Here is a 19,845-nt window from a genome sequence, read left to right as displayed (position 1 = left end):
CTTCTTCTCATTAGGGAAAGTAAGTGGCTTTTGAGGGGGAAAAAAAAAAAGATTCTCTTCACATGTGCTACAATTTTAGTCATAATTACAATAGGTTAATTCTTCTGTGGAGAATGCTGTAACATGGATGTGATATAGTTTGTTCATTTCTTTTTTTTTTTTTTTCTTTTTTTTTTTTTAAAGAACACAGAATACAGCAATAAAAATCCACAGTGAACCTTTTCTTAGGTGTGGGGTGGAATAGAGCAGTGGAATTACGGTAAAGGTTCTTACACCCATATTCCCGTTAGGTGGTGTCTTGCTTGATGAACGATGCCAGTGGCACTAGGTTTCACTATATGGTAGTTATGTTACCAACTGTCTGTCAGCAATACAATTTGGTTCTGATTTTTAATATTAAGAGATTGGTTTCAGAGTAATTGGTACTCATATTTCCCTTCAAAGATTTGAAACATGCACTAGAATCAATAGAATCATGAACTTAGATGAAAAAATAATGCAATGATATCTATGATTAGATTCTGTTTCTGGATATTCCAAATGTTTTTCTTATGAAAAGAATAATGTATGATCTAAAGCCATCTGTCAGAAAAGTAGGAGGAGTATTCTGGGCAAGGATTGGCTTTACTAGAATAGCTTTATTGATTGTGTCAGCATTCTTGTTAATTAACCCATTCAAACTGTCTGGATTTTAATTGATGTTTTGCTTGTGTAAGGATTTGTGGTTCATTTCTTTGGATGTACACATTAGGTTTATATTAAAATGTAGACAGCCAGCTCTTAGTGTTTTATCTGTGTTTTGTATCTGTTTGTCAGAGAAATTAGTCCACAGCCAGCAATGAGGCACTAATTCTGAGTCTTTTCAATATGCAAGACAATGAAACAATATAGATTGGTAATCAGAAAGCATAACTTTGACATTGACTTGCTGTGTGACCTCAGAAAAGATGTTGATTTTTTTTTTTTTCCCGTGGCTGTAAAAGAACACTGCTCCTAACGCTGCTACCAAATTATTTTTGTTGAAGAGATGCAAGTTAACATTTGCAAAGTTACTGGAATACAAAGACTTACTATAAAAGTATCTTATATTTAAAGTAGAAATACTAGCACTGCTAACAGCTGTAGGTTGTGCAGCTCTAGTAACAGGAGCTGTATAACAGCACAAAAACAAAAGCAAAAATGATCTTGCCTTTTATAGTCTAAAATCTAAGACAAAAGACAATAGGAAAAAAAAAAAAGAAGGACAATGAAATCATAAAAACAGCTGTCAAGCCACAGTCATAGTATTGTCCAGAAAAATCATGAAAATATTTGAAGAGGTTAATGTAAGTTTTTTCAGGTACTAACAGTTCCTCCTAAGTGGGGGTCTTTAAACAGAAGATGGCACAAAACTGTTTCCCTGCAGAACTAGTGTATTACCAGTGAGGGCTGGTGCCATGGCCCTTCCAACAAGATGCTGACCCCTTTTTTGGATACAAGAAATGATGGGTATGGGAAGAGGCCATGAAAGGCACGAGTTATGAAAACAGGAAGCAATTCAGGAAGTGTTTCAGTGAAAGCTGACATGTTGTCACATAGAAATGGGGAAATATTCTTTGTAGCAGTCTTCTGAAGGTATATGAAAAAGTATTGATCAGATTTCCAATTCACCAAAAAAAAAAAAAAAAGCTGCACTGGTCAGAAAGGTGTCAGGCTGCACAAGAGCTTTGTGTGTGGATAGGAAGTTATAATTTGGACATTTGCAGGAAACATCCAGGAAAATTGAATTCAAAACATAGGAATATTTAGAGAGAGAACTATATCAAAGATGATTCATCAGACACTGGCCCGAATGGCTAAAAGGATGGTGTCCCACAGATACCGAGAAGGTTTTCAGAAGAGATGAGAGCACTCCAGCTTTAGTGGTAAAGAATTTCATTTGATGTCCCAAGAGGCAGTAAGTGAAATAGCTTGAGATTGTGTGTTGGCTCAGAGGAGTCATGAGCTTATGGAGATGCAGAAGGCAGAGTTGTCAGCCTGGTCTAGAGAAAACCAGCAGGGCTTTGTGGTGTCAATGAAGGTGTCCAGACATGAAGATGGGGGATCCTGACCTGTCCTGGTGGTGTTTTTCAGGGGCAGTGCTGGTCCAGGAGGGAACGCTTGAAACAATAACAGAGGATGCTGAGAGCAGGGAGGGCTGGTTGATGCACCTAAAGAAAGAAACATGAACAAGAGAGCAATAATGTGTGCTTAGGGTGACTGACACATCTGTGAGAAGTAGTAGGATAGAATATGAAACCTGGGTTTAGCAGCAGCTATGTTGCTTTAAGGGACTACAACGGAAAGAAAAATGAACTGGGCAGGAAACAAATAAACAAGCTGGTAGTTTGTTGTTTTATGCACACTCCCATGTCTTTTGGAAAGAAGACATTGTTTTTTAAAGTTTTGCAAACATTGCAAGCACTATACTGTAAGTTTTACTACACTTATCTCCTTCAGGGTTAGATCCCATAAGCCCTCTTCAAAGTGAGTAGTACTATATCCCATAAGCAACAGTATGAAACAAATATATGCAGTGCAAAATGTTTCAAAGAGATGGTGAAGACATGAGGATGTAGTTCTTAACATATTTCAGTCTTAGCCTTGTGAGAAGACTTTGTATTAATGAAAACAAAGACATCTGTTTAGAGTCTCAATGAGTTCAGCATGTGCACAGCATCTTTTGAAGTTTCTCTTACACTAAAATCTTGTTTATCTACTTTTCAGGACATCTTTTTGTAACAGAGTCTGATTGGGTGCTCAGTAAATTTAAAGGATTAACATAACAAGTAATAATATTTTCACCTGCTAAGTTACTCATACTTATCTTGTAGAAATATTTTGATATAAATTTTATCTTGCAAGCATTTTTCTAAGGTACAGGAGAAAAATATTCAAGGTGGAGACGGAAAATTTCAAGTCAAATCTGTCTCAGGCTGTTATTTGGAACAAAATACTTGACTACCAAAAAAGCGTAGGTAAAGTCATGATGAGATCTTTAGCCATAGTCTGCAGTGTGTCTGGTGATGCTGTCCACTGACTGAGCTCGGCAGTCACACCACAGCTCTGCTGCAGTGCTAGCCCAGGTTTTGGGAGCTCTCCCAGAGCTCCCCAGCTTCAGCTCAGACCATGTGTGGGGGCTTCACATGAGGAACCAGCGTGTGCTCGAGGAAGCCATATGCTGCAGTCTCGTTGTGACATGCAGTTAAGACGTGGTCATAATTCATATCTAAAGATCAGGGCTGCAGGGTGCATCTGCCTTGCATTATAGACCCAGACAGGAACAATGAGGTTGTTAGCTGGTGGAACAAAGGGGAGGAATTTGCAGCTGTGATGCTGTGCTTGTCTTCTCCTAAGCTGGATTTTAGGGGGATCCCACTAACATGGTGGTATACTGGTTACATCACATACTGCAAAGGTGAACTAGATTGATTTTTTTTTCTGTTTTCACTCAGTGTTGGCCTTATTCAGACCTTTTGTACCATAGCTGTCTTTTTTTTTTATTAAGCACTTGAGTTTAATTTTGATTCATGCATAATGATTTAGCTGATGGTTATTTTACATTACTTGCCCCTTTCTTTACGTAGAGAAGTTTTGGAATCAGTTGATTTGGATGACAGCTTTTGAATCCTTATGTTTAAAGTTTCAGAATTGCTAAACTGATTAACTGCAGGAGCGAAAGAGTCTTCATCACAGGGCTCTGCCAAAAAGAGCCCCCAAAGTGAACGTTTTGTGTGAAAGCATGCCTTGCAGTTTAAGCCTGGAGTGACAATAATTGTAACACAACACTGTTCATGTGACAGCCAGACAAAGAGGCCATTATGCATGGCTGGCTGGCATCAGATCCTCCGAAAGCCAATAGTCAAACTAAGCTTGGTAGCCCTGAGAATGTGAATACGCTAGAAGCAGTTGCATGTTAAAAAGAAGGAAAAGACATGTATGTGTCCATGTGTACACACGTAGGTGTGCCAAGGTCTAGTTAAACTGTACTACAAAATAACATAACTGGTTTGTGTATTGTTTTAGGAAGTTGCTGTCAGGAATCAGCAATAAATAAATAAATAAATAAAAATGTAATGTAGAACTGAGAACAGACATGGTGGAAATCAGAAAGAGTATGTCAAGAGACCGTGCAGATCTTTCAGTTACTTTTGCCCTGTGCTTCTATACAGTGCACTTTTAAGCATGCATAATTGAGTTATAATTTCCCCTAGAGTGTTTACAGAACTTAGAACCACACTGGTCTGTCAACACATACATGTTATGGTTACTAGAACTTATGCACAGATAATGGTCATGTGTGTTTGTGGGAAGCACTTCTTTGGTGACTTAAAATCCCTCTTGAAAGGGTTCAAGTTGATATATGAAGAAATGTCTTTAACAACTTGTGAACTGCAGCAATCTTGGCCCCCGAGGCAGCATACTTGCATCAGCCATTGTAAATGTACTTAAAAAATAGGATACAGCAGCTGGAGTGGAAAGCTCTTCAATTAGAAATGTATTTGTATAATACCAACTGTTTTGCCTTTGCAGCCCTGAGGGCTGGATTGTCTTCTCCAGCACACATGCGGTTGCACCCAATGCTGGCCAGAGCTGCTGGGGATCATGCCTGGCAGAGGTGCCTTGGCCTCATTCCTCACATACTGCCATGCGTTACCTTTTTTGTTTGAATTCTGACGGAAGACTATTCAACTTGCCCGTAAGCCCTCAGCTGAAGGGAAATGTGATTTACAGTGGTCTTTGCCTATTTGTTGGTATATTAGTACTAGTATAAAAACAGAGCACTATGAGGTCAGTACCTTTAATTTCCTGAAAAGTTCAAATATGTGTTTTTCATTTGTGACTATTATAATTTTGAATATAGAATTCAGAATAAAAAAATAATTCTGTATTCTGTGGTTGTGTTTTGTTTACACTGACACATAATTCTTACTCTGTTTACACTTTCCTAGTGAATATTTTACATTAGAAAAGCTTTTGAAGTGCTCAGAGAAAGAAAGTTTTTTTTTTTTTTTTTTTTATGTAACTACTAACGGAGTTGTATTAAATAATTCATCTTCCTATTTATTCAGTCCTCTGTCATAAGGCTTTTTAGTGGAGGGTTTTTGTCTATACTTTTGGGAGAGGCTCTCACCAAAATTACTTATGCTTGTATTAAGAGTTCTGTGTCAGCAGAAGTAAGCTGGAGAGGGTTAGGCTGTATTTTGTGTTTGGGGTACAAATGATAAATCAAAAAGCATGGTATATTGATATTTGTATGTTAATAAGTGCCTGGAGAGCTGATTTTTGTTTCTTGCACTTGCACCAACAAAGGTCTGAGCTCTGCCCTGCTTCATCCAGCCTTTTGCCACCCTCACTTCCCACACACCAAAAACATCACTGTCAGGTGTTCTTGCAGGCTGTATATGGACTCAGCACAGATTATTTTTAATGACAAGTTGCTTGTGGTTGAAGGTCAAAAGTGGAGACCTTAATGACTTTATCTGAATTTTGTATGTCAATAAAAATCCCATCTAATTTTGACCTGGCCCCTGGACAGTTTTTGGTGCTTGTTGCTTCTTTCTTGTATCTTTAGTACACATGAAGGACACCGAAGAGTTTTGTTGGGAAAATACCAGGAGGTGTTGGTTTTGGGGATCAAGACAAGCATAGTTAGACTCCTGACCAGCTTCTTCAATACTTAAGTTATGTATTTTAGTAAGTTTTTGTAATAGAAAAAAATATATAGTGAGGATACAATTACTTTAAAGGAGGCTATAGTTAGGCGGGGATTGATCTCATCTTCCAAGCACCAGGTGGGTGATAAGACAAGAGGAAATAGCTTCAAGTTGAACCAGGGGAGGTTTAGGTTGGATATTATTAAAATACTTCACTGAACGGGTTGTGAAGTATTGGAACAGGCTGCCTAGGGAAGAAGTTGAGTCACCATCCCTGGAGGTCTTTAAAAAACATATAGATATAGTGCTTAAGGACATGGTTAAATAGTGAACTTGCCAGTGCCAGCTTAAAAGTTGGACCAGATATCTTAGAGATCTTTTCCAACCTAAATGATTTTATGATTCTGTGATACAGCCTAGCTGGCATCCAAGAGAGCTGATCTAAGAAATTCATCCCATTGATAAAGAAACCTGCTGGGATGAATGGTTAGTGAGTCAGATGAATAAAGGCTTCCCAATAGTAAAGCGGGGCTAAATAGGTTAATAGGCTGTTTGTTTTTTTGTTTGTTTATTTTTGTTTTGTTTTGTTTGTTTGTTTTTGGTGGCAGGAGGAAGGGAGGTGTGTGTTTTTTCTCCCCAAACAGTACTCAAGAAAAGGATTTGGTACTTCTCCATATTTTTAAACTGTGTTAGGAAGATGACAGCCTGTGTAGGAGCTGGGTTTCCCTTTTCTCCTGAAAGTGCCATGGAAATGATGCTTGTGATCTCTGTATGTGCTGCCACTAAAGGATGTTTGTAGGCCACAGCACAGCCTTTTTACTGCAGTGGATTTTAATTATCCATATAATTACTTTTTTTTTTTTTTGTGTGTGTGTGCATAAGAATCTCTTAAATTATAATGTCATTTCTAATGTCTTTAAAGTGCACATCATATGAAACAGGAAATTGTCCTTTTCCTAAAAACAGCAAAGCAAGAAGACTCTTCAAATATGAAATCTGTTTTCTCATGTGGCCATTATTCTCAGTGAGAGGAAATTGTTTTCAAATACCAACATTTGGATTTGTACAAATGAACTCATGTCCAAAGTATGTTTTTCTGTTAAGATCACATCTGTCTGTACCGTGTTTGTTTCTGAGGCCACAAAAGCAGGACATTTGAGTACGTATTTTAAAAATTACAGGTAGGGCATAATGCTGAGATGGCGCTGTATGTTTCTTGCTTATTTCATAGAGTTTGGTGTCACTGTCTTTCATGACATAAGATCCCACAGTCCTGCCTGATGCTGTCAGATTCTCCCAATCTTTTGGAATTTTCTGATGCATTGAAAGTATGCAAAATACTATGCTTGGTGACTATTATTATACTTTTATTATATATATGTTTTTTTCTTAATAAATACTGATATGTAAAATATATAAATAAACCAAAGTTTTAGTACATCAAAGTTTTCTCTTAGGCATATATCGTAGAATCATCAAACAGCATGGGCTGGAAGGGACCTTAAAGCTCACCTAATTCCAATTCCCCTGGCATGTTCTCTTGTGCCACCCACTAGACCAGGGTGCCCAGGGTCCCATCCAACCTCACTTTGAACACTTCCAGGGATGGGGCATCCACAGCTTCTCTGGGCAACCTGTTCAAGTGCCTCACCACCCTCTGAGTGAAAAATTTCCTCCTAACATCTAATCTAAATCTCCCTCTTTTAGTCTAAAACCTCTTTCCCCTTGTCCTGTCATTGTCTGCCTGAGAAAAAAAAGTTGCTCTCCACCTCTTTTATAAGCCCCTTTTAAGTATTGAAAGGCAGCAATGAGGTCACCCCAGAGTCACTCTCTTCTCCAGTCTGAGCAATCCAAGCTTTCTCAGGCTGTCTTTGTAGGAGAAGTGCTCCAGCCCTCTGATGTGTGTGTGCTTTTTTTTCATCATGGTTTACAACAATAATACCAATATAGAAAAAAATAAAGAAAAAATGACAAAGGGAAAAATAAAGAAATAAAAAAGTAGATAAGTAAGAGTGCATTATCAGTTTCTTTAGAGATGACCAAGTAACACACATTATAATAATTATTACTTAGTTACTATCATTGTCATAGCAGATTCTGTTTAACCAAATGATTGTTTCACGTGCCAATTGAGAAATAGTTTATTCTCCTGACATAACAAAGCCCTTGGCCAGTCTGGTGCTGCCACTGCTTTGTACCTGGGGTTGCCTTCCTGGCATAGTGTAAAGGAAAGAAAAAATACTGAAAACTGCAGTTTCTCAGAGTCGTGTTTACAAGCAGAAGAACTGGAAGCCAAAACCCACCCCCTCTGGAGCATGCTGATCTCCTCCACAGAGCTGGGCACTGGTGGCCTGCATGGGCGCTGTACCTATCAGTCACGCCTGGCCTGTGGGGCCTTGTTGTGAACTGTCAGCCCTCCCTGATTGCCTCTGCAATTGAGAAAAATCCGAGAAAAATTGATTCAGTCCCCTGTGCCCACGCATCCCCTGCCATGGGCGGTATGGGGGCCGTCTGGGCACTGCACCCCAGCATCGAGGGCTCCGTGGCCCCTGCGCCTCACGGCCTGGCCTGCCCCACCATGGTGCTACCCAGGCCCGCGCCACATGCGGGTGGGTGACCCGAGCAAACCCTGCGGGAAGACAGAAGCCCTGTTGTGTGCTTGCGGAGCAGTTGCTCAGAAGCTGGTGTACAGCTGTGGCCAGGCTTGTTTAGAAGTGAAGAGTAACTTGATCCTTTAATCTTTTTTTTTTTTTTTTTTTTTTCCCCAGACTGATATTGTAAATAACAACTGTTTCTGACGGGTATCTGCCAGTGAGATTGAAGTGTGTATTTTAAATTGAGGAGTACATGTCATGAAGATTTATGCTGTCTGCAAATATACGTATTTTAAATTTTACCTATTTTAATTTCTTCTAAAATAAAAGGCATAAGAGAACAGAGGCTGATGGCCTGGTGTTCCCACTGGCATCGAGTAAACCAGTTAAAGCTCAAGTGAAATCAGTGGTTAGGGGGTAGATGAGGTGAGGAGTATGAATGCACCATCTTCACACTTTGCCTGGGTAACGTGCATGTGAGCATTCATAAATCCCAGTGCTGCGTCCACAACCAGAACAATTTATCTCTTTTAAGAGATTATTATTTTTTTCTTTTATAGAAGAGCTGCATTGCCAACTCTGGGATGGACTCTGCTGAGGACGCATAACATCATTAGTGCCCTGTGTGCTTCAGAGTCACTTTGGATGCAGAGCTAGGTGTTGTAAGTATTGCTGTGCAGGTATACAACGGGGCTTCACCACTTTAAGACAGAAGATGGCACTGAACAGAAGTGAATTTCAGTAGTTCTGGGCAAGCTACCATGAATTCACAAAATAATCAAATTTTAATTATTGAGTAAGCAGGTTGGGTGAGTAGCTGTTGAAAACCAAAACAAAAGCACAGCAAGGAATATAATTCCTCACTGTAAATATCCCAGCTGCTGTCAGTAGATTTTTCCATCTCCATAACCCATTTCAGAGAGCCAGGAGACTTGGTCATATCTCTGAAATGGTATTGTTGTTCTGTAACTTTAATGCACTTTCAAGATGTGCTCAACTCTTTCTTGCTCAATGCTAGTTTATGCCAATTTGCATTATGTATGAATAACAACAGCCAGAAGTTGTGAAGTGAACCTCCAAGGATGCAGTGATTTGGAAAAAAGTCCAAATTTGCAGTCCTTGTCTGCACCACTAAAATACAGATTTTTTTTTTTCTTTTTTCAGTCTTTCAAAACTGTCAAGCTTTCTATGCACACCCCACCCTTTTACAAGTTGATTTCTGTTTTGACAGTGAATCAACTTCAGAAAATAGATTTTTGTTTGGTTTGGTTTGGTTTGCTAAAGTAGTATTGGGATGCAGGGAGGAAATGCTTTTCTCCTGGCAATGAGAAATGTAAAAAATTCCTAGCTTTCTGCTTCTTGTTATTTGGTAGGAAGCTGTTGGAATGAAGTAGAAATCCACTGCAGTCACTCCAAATATGTTTAGTGGAATTCAGAAACATCTGTGGAGGCTGCATGCGAGGACATACTTGAAGCTTCCTTTTCCTCTCCTGTGGGAGTCTCTTACCACACTTCCAAAAATTACCCTGCTTTCTTCTGTATTGCCTATCTCCAGGGAAATACCAAAGTTATAGTACATGAAGGTTTTCTCTTAGGCATGTGTGTGTGTTTTTCTTCATTGCAGTTTACAACAAGAACACCAGTGGGAAAAACACAGAAATGCAAAAGTGAACAGATAAGGGGGCATTACTGGCCTCTTCTGAGACAAACCAAATCTGTTAAAAAATTGTCTCAGTCATGATTCTCTGTGCAGTGATTCATTTGTGAATGCCCAGTACCCCCAAACGTGTCTTTTCAGGTTCTAATAATGATGCTACAGACATGGTATGCACAATGTGGCAAAATAATATGCTGGAGGTATTGAGTCCTGAGGGTTGGCTGAAAACAGGGACTAGGAGACCTAAATTCTATTTTCTGCTCTACTGTTGATGCCTTTTATGAAATTAAATAAAACATCTAGACAGAAGTTTAAATACTTTGTATACACAGTGTGTTTCTTGATAGTAGCCTAGAGAACAAAAAGCCTTACAGTGTTGGAAAAAATGTATAAATCGAAGGGAGTTATGCTGATAAAAATACAATATGCAAGATTTTTTCATGACATACACTTAAAAGTAATTTTGCTTAAGTAAGTGAAGCCTAAATTAAAGAGAATAAGGGAGATCAGGTATTTGCAAAAGGCATACAAGAAGAAAAAGACCTGCAAGGTAGAGAATTACGCAGGAACTTGCTGGAACTCCTTGTAGTCTGGAGAAGCCTTGGACTCCTGAGAGCACAACAAAGACCTTCAGACAGTAGCAGAGAGCATCTGCCCTGGCTCATCTCAGCCAGTGGGGAAGACTTTCCAAAAAATGTTCACTTATTGTCATGAAGGGAGTGAATTGGAGTGTCCCAGTCTGCCCTCCAAAGAGAAGAAAGGTTTATTCATAGATTAGTTCATGAGGCAGCTGATAGATTGGGTCGGATGAAGTGACTGTCTTTTGTCCCAGCCCATGGTAGACAGCTTTTTTTTTGGCTTTCAACATAAGGACATCCTGGTGCCTTTCAGGAGAGGATGCAACGGATATTGGTAGAGTTTTTGTTGCTCTTCTACGCATTCCTACCTTTCTTCTGACTTGCTAGCACAGAGCAGAAAATCAGTGAGGAAGGTCAAATAATCCCTTGCTCCTTACTGGATGAACTGGATGAAAAGAAGCAATTTTAAGCAATATGGCAGCTGGCCTGTCCATCTTCCTTGGTAACAATAGCAACATACATTTCTGTGCATTTAGTAAAAAGGCTGTGTGAAATTGGAAAAGAGCAGTTAGTTGAGGGAGAATGCCTGAGTAAGCTGAGTCATTTTGCTATGTCAGGACTAGTAGATGTGAATCATTTGGATTTTAGAGACAAAAGAGTATCAGCTGGTAGTAAAAACACTGTAACAGTGGTCATACACCAGCCTAGGTGTGGAGTTGTCATAGGTGTCATTACCATGAAACTGGGTCTTCAGTTATAAGAAGTCAGCTGTCAGCATCATCCAGCGTATCGCCATGGGCAGGAGGAGGGATGTGCTTCCTCCTAGCATCCCGCAGTTCTTCAGGGTGGCTTCTATGATTGCTCCCACTAACATGGGCTTTTACCTTACCTGCGTAACTGCAGTTAGGTTTGCTACCCCTGCATGAAGTGCCCAGTTAAGATGCCTGGGGCATCACTGCTGCAGTCAGCCAAGTGACCTGGCAAATGTTGGCAGCTTTGAGCTGTTGGGCTGCTCTGTATTTCAGAGGGAATAAGAAGTTTCATGACTTAATTCAGGTTTCATCCCAAATTTCCACACCAATCAGAGGAGAGTGTCCATGTTGTTTTTGTTCTTCCTAGAAGCTCCCTGACTGTGACTGTGCAATCCTTCTGCAAATTCTGCGCTGTTTTTCACTGTCCTCTCAGCTGGTTGCTCATCTGCTATCAAACTAAAACAGCAGTTGTACTACCCAATGTTAAATTTTCTCCTGGTTGGTTCTACGGATTGCTTATATTGCTCATTAATTAATGAGAGATGACAACATTCACACATTCAAATGGCCATTGCATTTCCTTCTGAATGTTGCAAATGCTTAAAAAAAAGCACTCTTTTTTTTTTTTTTTTTTCTTCCGATGAATGTCTGAATCAAGGCCAATGTTCCTGTAACTTTAACTGAGTAGCAGCAGAAGTTGTAACAGAGATGCTGTTAATACCAGTTGAGCTATAAGTTATAACTCTGCTTACAAAGTTTGCCTGTTTTCTGGCATGGTCTCTGACACATACACTCCAGTCAATCACAGTGAAGTGCCTAATAACAGATGTGGCAATTAAGCTGAAGAATTCTGTCTGTCTTTTAATTTTTATTACAGAGAATGACAAAGTACCTCATTAAACCCACCATCATAGAGATTCTTTGAGTTTGGCATACAAATGTCTGCAAAAATTAGATCTCTGAATAGAGTGCCTTGTTACTAAAGGTGCTTTGTCAGACAATGCTATCAATAGACCGTTTTTGTAATGACTGATATGTGCTCATGCTACTGCTGTCCTTTTACAACCCATACTGCAAAGAGGTACAGATTTAAAGAATGCAACATGTGTCCTAAAGGATAACAATTTGAGGGATTTAAGACCTTGTGCTCAAGTTAATAAAAATGCAGTCTTGATTCTTCTAGCTTCAAATTACACTGCTTTCAGCTGGAATTAGCAGCAGACATCATTTTTAGGAAGGTTTCAGATAACCTGGAACCAAAGCAAATTAACATATTTTAATAGGAAAATTTATCTTGAAAGAAATATTAATTAAAACCAGAAAGGTCTTCTTTTGATTGTTAGAGCTTCTAAGGCAATTGACTTCATTAGTTTCTTTTAATGATGAACCAGGCACTCTTTTTAAAGGAGATTCTGGTTCATCATTAAAATAAATGAATTTAAGAAAGTAATAATTTGGAATGTATTCAAAATTGAGGTAAGAGAAAACTGAAAATGATACAAATCATGACTGGGAACTTTGATATGAAATTACTTTCATATTATCAAAGTATTTTTATGCATAAAATGCACAGTTGTTTACTTTGTTATTGTTGGAAATAACATGTTTTATTACTACCAGTCACTAGTGTTGGGTAGCAGCTTTATTTCTTTAGAAGTAGTATTTATTCCCTAATGCACAGCACCTTGCCTTGCAGCTGCATCTAGTTAGCAAGTCGTATAGTGAATCTGTATGTGTCGGTGTGCATTTACCTGCATCTATATATATGCACCAGTGCGTGTGGATGTGTGCAGGTGTTCATGCATGCAAACGTGGGAGAGAGAAAACCTCTAGACCCCATAGGCCAAGCTGAACTTCTCTCCAGGGCTATCTTTTCCTCTCTGTTGACAAATAGGAACACTAAGTACTAAAATTACACAACCATAAATATATTTTTAAGTTTGATTTTTATTTTATTTTTATTTTTTATTAATGAAATGTTGGGTTTAGGTGTCTTAACTGATCAGCTGTTCCTTAACCCCTTGGTTATTTATACATCTGCAGATATTACAGGCTACAGATGGAGCAATATGACCAATCCAGATCATTACCCAGTAATGTCAAGGAGCAGTACAAATCAAACAAGCTAGTCTAAAGTAAAGGTCAGGGATTATTTAGAGAGAAGGCTTACACATGCAAGCATTGTTTTCAGAACTGCAGATGTTCATAAGCTTTACGAAGGGCATACAGTTAAGAGTAAAACAAAGTCTTGCCCATGCTCTCCTGGGGGCGGAGGCAATGAGGTAGAGCGACAATAAATGGACACGATGTGATCACTTGGCAGCATCTCTTAGGGTCTTCAGATGTAGTAAAGTAGCTGTGGTGAAGGAAAATAAGTGAGAAGTGAAATGACAAGATGGGAAAGTTGGCCTGATCTTGCACGTTAGTCTATGTCTTGTTCCATTTATTCCAGTTAGTAACAAATCCAAAAGATGCACTAAAAGGAGCTCCCACTGTTATTAAGCCACTTCACTGTGGTAACCATGGTCTCAACATGTTGTTCACTCTGTAGGTTAGCCTCAGTAGGTTATCTCCTAGGCTCACTGAAAGCTGTTCAGGGAAGAATCGCCTTTGACTTTAAGGGAGTAGGGTTTACTCCTTTAACTGTGGGCTTGCTATCTTCTAAATAGAATTATTCAGGCTCTTTTGGTTTTGCATTATGGTCTTCCATTTTCCCCTTTGAGGAAAGAATGGAGGAGTACTTTCCCATTCTAGTATCCATTCTAACTTAAATTTTAAAAGCCAAAGTGTGAAAGAAATGAATGAATGAAATGTGAAGGAAGTCATCTTCACAAAGTTCCTTGTTCTTTTATCAGAATGTTTTGGGTTTACTTTGTTGTGGGGAGGGGACTCTTGTTCAGGTCATAGATGTTTTGAAATAGATTGCTGGAGATTGAAAACAAAAGTTGGTGAGTAATGCATTAAAATGTTGAGAAGCTACATAGACTGTTAAAATGAGTTGGCATAAGAATTATTTTTTTTTCCTTTGAAACTTGAAGACTGTAACAAAGTTATGCGATAAGAATTTCCAGAAATGAAATGCTCAGTCTAAATAATGAAAACAGGAGTTAACTGGAGGAGTTGGAGGAGTTGTGGACTCTGTTGAGGGTGGAAAGGCCTTGCAGAGGGATCTGGATAGGTTGGAGAGCTGGGCGATCACCAACCGCATGAAGTTCAATAAGAGCAAGTGCCGGGTCCTGCACCTGGGACGGGGAAACCCTGGCTGCATGTACAGACTGGGCGATGAGACGCTGGAGAGCAGCCTAGAAGAGAGGGATCTGGGGGTCGTGGTAGACAGCAAGTTGAACATGAGCCGGCAGTGTGCCCTGGCAGCCAGGAGGGCCAACCGTGTCCTGGGGTGCATCAAGCACGGCATCGCTAGTAGGTCGAGGGAGGTGATTGTCCCGCTCTACTCTGCGCTGGTGCGGCCTCACCTCGAGTACTGTGTGCAGTTCTGGGCACCACAGTATAAAAAGGACATGAAACTGTTGGAAAGTGTCCAGAGGAGGGCTACGAAGATGGTGAAGGGCCTGGAGGGGAAGACGTACGAGGAACGGCTGAGGGCACTGGGCCTGTTCAGCCTGGAGAAGCGGAGGCTGAGGGGAGACCTCATCGCAGTATACAACTTCCTCGTAAGGGGGTGTTGAGAGGCAGGAGACCTTTTCTCCATTAACACCAGCGACAGGACCCGCGGGAACGGGGTTAAGCTGAGGCAGGGGAAGTTTAGGCTTGACATAAGGAGGGGGTTCTTCACAGAGAGAGTGGTTGCACACTGGAACAGGCTCCCCAGGGAAGTGGTCACTGCACCGAGCCTGTCTGAATTTAAGAAGAGATTGGACTGTGCACTTAGTCACATGGTCTGAACTTTTGGGTAGACCTGTGCGGTGTCAAGAGTTGGACTTGATGATCCTTAAGGGTCCCTTCCAACTTAGGATATTCTATGATTCTATGATTCTAACTGAAATAACAATTTTGTTTGCTAAAGTGTCATATGTAAATGACATTTCCTTGGATGATTTAAAAATATTAGTGTACTGACACAGTATTACCAACAAATTTATTCACAAATTACAGCTAGTTGTTAACAAGTAGAAGATATAAACAAATGAGGATGTTTATACCTGTGTTGTTCATAATGAAACATTATGAAATATTTCAGTGAAAATGCCAGTGAAAGGCTGTTGCAAGTGTGGGGAAGTGCAGACTGAAGATTTTTGTCAAGTGATAGCAGAGGCTATGTCAGGAAAGGAGAAGAATCTAATGTAGGAGGGCAATGTATGTGGAAAAAGAGAATGTGTATGTAATGGGGGAAGGAAAAAAAAACAACAGAGGAGGTCTTTGAAGAGAGCTGAAACAAGAAAGCAAAAGACTCTTACAGGAAGATGAACACATTTGAAATGGATCCTAAAATGCATAGGAAGCTCAGAGTCTTGTGGTTGTGCTCCTTTATCCACTGGCAAAAAGTTGGATACAATGTCTGGAAGGCTGGTGCTTGAGATAAAAGGAAAAGAAAGTTCACAAAAGCTACAGTCAAAAGAGGGTAAAACCATGAATTAAAATTTCCGCATAAGTGGAACCAGGGAATTGGTGTATTAAGGCGACCACAGGATTGTGCCAGGCAACTTGTCAGCAACCACAAAGTTTTCACAGTTGCATCCATGAATTCTATATCCTTAGGAAAACAAAACAAAACAAAATGAAAAAAAACAGATGTCTGGTCATGTTATCTGATAAAGGGACTATGCTAAAAATTCAGTGAAGATTACTTCCTGTGTTATTCTGTTAAAAACAGAGCTTTTATACATGCCATTAACATCTAAATTTAGAAATAATTAGTCCTAAACAAATGCATCTGGATAATCTGGATAGACCTTAGTGCTCTAGCCTTCACCTGTACTATTGAAACAGCACTGGGATTACCATATGGACTGATAGTCCAGGAAGGAGTGCGTTATTTGATTAAAAAGGAAAAAGGGAGGGGAAAAGTCTGTCTGTTTGGATATAGCTTCTAGATCAACTCCTGTAGTGCATAGCCTTTCTTAAAATGTATGTTATTTGCTTTCTGTTATCTGTCAACAGCCACGCTGGGAAGGATGCCCAGGGCTGATGGGTGCCATCTGTGTACGGACTGAAAGCTGCTGGTGCATCTCTGAACAGTCCCGTGCCTGCCAGCCCTGCAGACTTGCGCCTGGTGCCTGTCCCCCTATCACTGCAGCCCCCTGCACTGGTGGCATCGTCCCAGCCGGGGGAGGGCACCAGCCAAATCCCAGCTCCTGCATGTTCCTATGTCCTGACACTTTCTTCCAAAATGTGGTTGGTGGCTTCCCCTGGAGCAGCTGGCCAGACATGGTGCCTTCAGATGCTGTGAGAGGGGCTGGAAGGAGAGGAGGATGACCTCAAAGGTCTGGCTGGAGGGTGCAGGCAACAAACAGGTGTAGCAGCTTGCTTGTGTTCAGGTGGTCTGCTTGGAAATGGTAACCTCTGAACAGCTACAAAAAACCTGAGAGAAAATCAGGCAGGACAGGCTCCTGTATGCACTTCACTTTGTGTGGAAGAGAGAGACCAAGGTTCTCCACTGGTGAAAGCTGCAGGTTGCAGTGACCCTGAGGCAATGCTGCCATCAATGTACAGACACAACCTGTTAAGACTTTCAGTGATCTGTGTTTACAAAACTGGCTAATTATAAATTCTTCCCAGAACTAATTTCCATTTGTTTGTACTTCCTCATTTCACTTCTCTGTCCATCACTTACTCTTGTTACATTATTTGGCTTGGGATGAAGGAACATTAAACATATTGAGGAATTTCCTTCGTTTTGTTTTGTTTTGTTTTGTTTACTTTTTGTATGAGAACTAAATAAGTCATTCTCCAGGGATACCCAGAGCAGAAATAGATACTAAGATAGTAAGTACACTTACTTGACATAGTTTTATATGGTTCACTTCATGTTTCTTGTTTAAAAGAAGTTATATCAGGATTTATGCTCTAGCTGCCATTTCATCTTCTGGAAGTGTGCTTTTCAGATACTTTGGCTTGGATTCTAGACAGCTTTAACGGTCTTTATTTGGTAACTTTTCATCTGAGTAGAAAATAGGTGGACAGCACATTTAGCCAAAAGATTTATTTGTTAACAATTCATCCTTTCAGCTTCCTGTGTGAATTATCTTTAAACATGTTCAGTGTGCCATTCACACAGTTCCATGTGCTATGACTAACCTTAATGATCACAAGCTTGCATGTTAACGACCTGTACTTGTTATCTTCCCAGAAAAAGAGAAGGAAAAAAAAAAACAACACAACTTTTAATGCGAACAGTGCTCTAAGCACAATGACAGCTACAGTGAAATGACCCCATGCTTGTGATGTTTGGCAGCCTGCCCCAGAGGAATAATAATGAGTCCATCTGCAAAGGATCTGGCATGCTGGCATTTGTTCTTTACCATGCCTCCTTGCCCCATGCAAACTTGATTTCCACTGAACTTTCTTTACTTTTCCTTTTAATACTGATCTGAGGGAGGAGAAGGGGACTGATGAATGGATGTATCATCCCTGGCACCGTAACGCCTGTGGAAGTTCTCACTGTGCAGTCAGTGTGTTGCATGGCAGTGTGTGAGTCTGGTGAGCCAAAGAGAGTCTTATTTTTCAGGAGGCCTGAAGATCCTAGGGAAACTCCCATTTAGTCTTTTACAGTGAGGTTGTATATTGTGAAGAATACTGCTCAGTGACTTGCAGGGAAGTCCCAAGTGCTCAGGACAAACTACCAGTTTCATGGCTGTGATGGAACAGCGCTGTGTTTTGTGCCTGTACTGCAGTGTGATGCTGGGCAGCAGTGCTGCAGGGTTTCCAGCTGTCTGGACCGTGCTGCAGCACTGGGTGGCACAGCTAGCACAAAGCTGCAAGTTTGCTGAGGGTTAAAGATTTCTGATTCTTCCAACGTGCATAGTTACTCTATTTCATTCTGGAAATAGAAATGTCCTTGTAATTGAAGTCTGGAGCAATATGCAGTGTGACACTAGCCAGCTTCTCCAGGTTCCCACCTGAAGGTTTTCACACTTAAGTAGAAGGTGCTCCAAAACACAAATTAACAGGTGCTCTCTGTTATTTAATATAAAATCATGTATTAGTCCTCTTTTTATTTTGTTTTTATTTATTTATTTAGAAGAAGCAGTTCAGACATGCGGGCTATGAAATGATATCATTTGTTAAAGGATCCTGATGCCATAGCTTCCAAATCAGGCATTTCTGTGACTTATGGGCAAATAATTCCTGGTCATCTGCAGACATGGGTTGTCAGTGGATTCTCTGGAACTTGGTGAATCAAGACTTCTTTCCCTCCATTAACTTCACTTGAAATGACCATCAGATTTGGAATTTATTGGAACCATTGGGGCCAATACATATACACAATTAGTAGGACTACATAAGCCTCATTTTTTTTAGGAACTTCTATAATTAAAAGGACACAGAAAAAAAAAAGTAACTGAATCAAAAAACAGTGATTCATTATTTGTTTTTCTTCATAATGTTACCCTTGAAAAAAATAGCAAAACATCTGTCCCCATAAAGGAGAATTTTTCTAGCACACTCAGCCTTTAATTTGGTTATTTTACAGATATCAGCCTAACTTCACGTTTTTTCCATTTAATTTTCATGGTCTGTTTTAAAGAGCTTTGGACTCTTGAAAGTTTTCATTTTTTTCACTTTGAATCTTAAAGACGCTAGTTTTTAAGTTTGAGACTCTGTCTGAGATATAGCTGTTCTTGAGACTCTTAAGGATATTCGTGTCTTCATGCAAGACCTGCTAACAACTGAGAAAGGGTGTCTGGGACATTGCTGGGTTGCTGTGTTAACTGGTGTTAAACTTGTGTTAACTAGTGTAAATGGCTACCATCCCCCTAGACACTGCTGGTATGAAAAAACCATTGGAAGAATAAATGTGTAAGGAATGGAAGGCTGGAGGGACTAAGTAACTGGGGTCTTGTAGGATGTGGAATCAGGAAATCAACATCCTCTCTTGTGGGGACAACTTGCTTGGTGTCTGGGTTACTACATGTCATGGCTAGTCATACATCTAGCGTATTCAGCAAGCAAGGTCAGGTTGTCATTAAGCATGTGGCTGAAGTGGCCCATCAGTCAGTAGACATTTGGATGTGCATTACTGCTTAAAAGTAAAGAAGCACACATTAACAGAGTTAACTTGATTAAGCTGCACCAAGAAAGGGCCTCTCGTCATCTCTGATCATCAAGGTGTGAAAAAGTCCTGCAGTTTAGGGCCCTATCAGGTTATCACTTAGCTCCAGGTTCCACACATGTTCTGTCAAGCATGTTCCATACATGTTCTGTTCAGCCTTGCCAGATGAGTTGCAGTTTGGTCTCTTCTGCACTCCCCTAACTGGGGATGATGCCTTTGGAGTGACATATTTTGAGCACTCAAGAAAAGACAGTTGCTTTATTTACATCTGTAGTATTTTATTTTTATTTTTATTTTATTTTATTTTTATTTTATTTTTCTCCAGCCAGTCTAGGCTCTGTGTGATAATGCTGCCATTA

At 40.0% G+C, this 19,845-nt stretch overlaps 1 protein-coding gene across 3 annotated transcripts in view; it reads left to right on the top strand.

Annotated features, from left to right (window-relative positions):
- MEGF10 (multiple EGF like domains 10) overlaps positions 1-19,845 on the top strand; it is a 100,755-nt gene that overhangs the window by 2,616 nt on the left and 78,294 nt on the right. For all 3 annotated transcript variants that reach the window (XM_068666690.1, XM_068666692.1, XM_068666691.1), the window contains exon 2: positions 8,830-8,931. The gene's annotated coding sequence lies outside the window, so the exon portion shown is untranslated. The remainder of the gene's footprint in view (positions 1-8,829; positions 8,932-19,845) is intronic.

This window comes from Anas acuta, chromosome Z (genome assembly GCF_963932015.1).
Source record: "Anas acuta chromosome Z, bAnaAcu1.1, whole genome shotgun sequence".
Lineage (NCBI taxonomy): Eukaryota > Metazoa > Chordata > Aves > Anseriformes > Anatidae > Anas > Anas acuta.
Note: the sequence above shows the minus strand (reverse complement) of the source record. Positions and strands in the feature narration are given on the sequence as shown.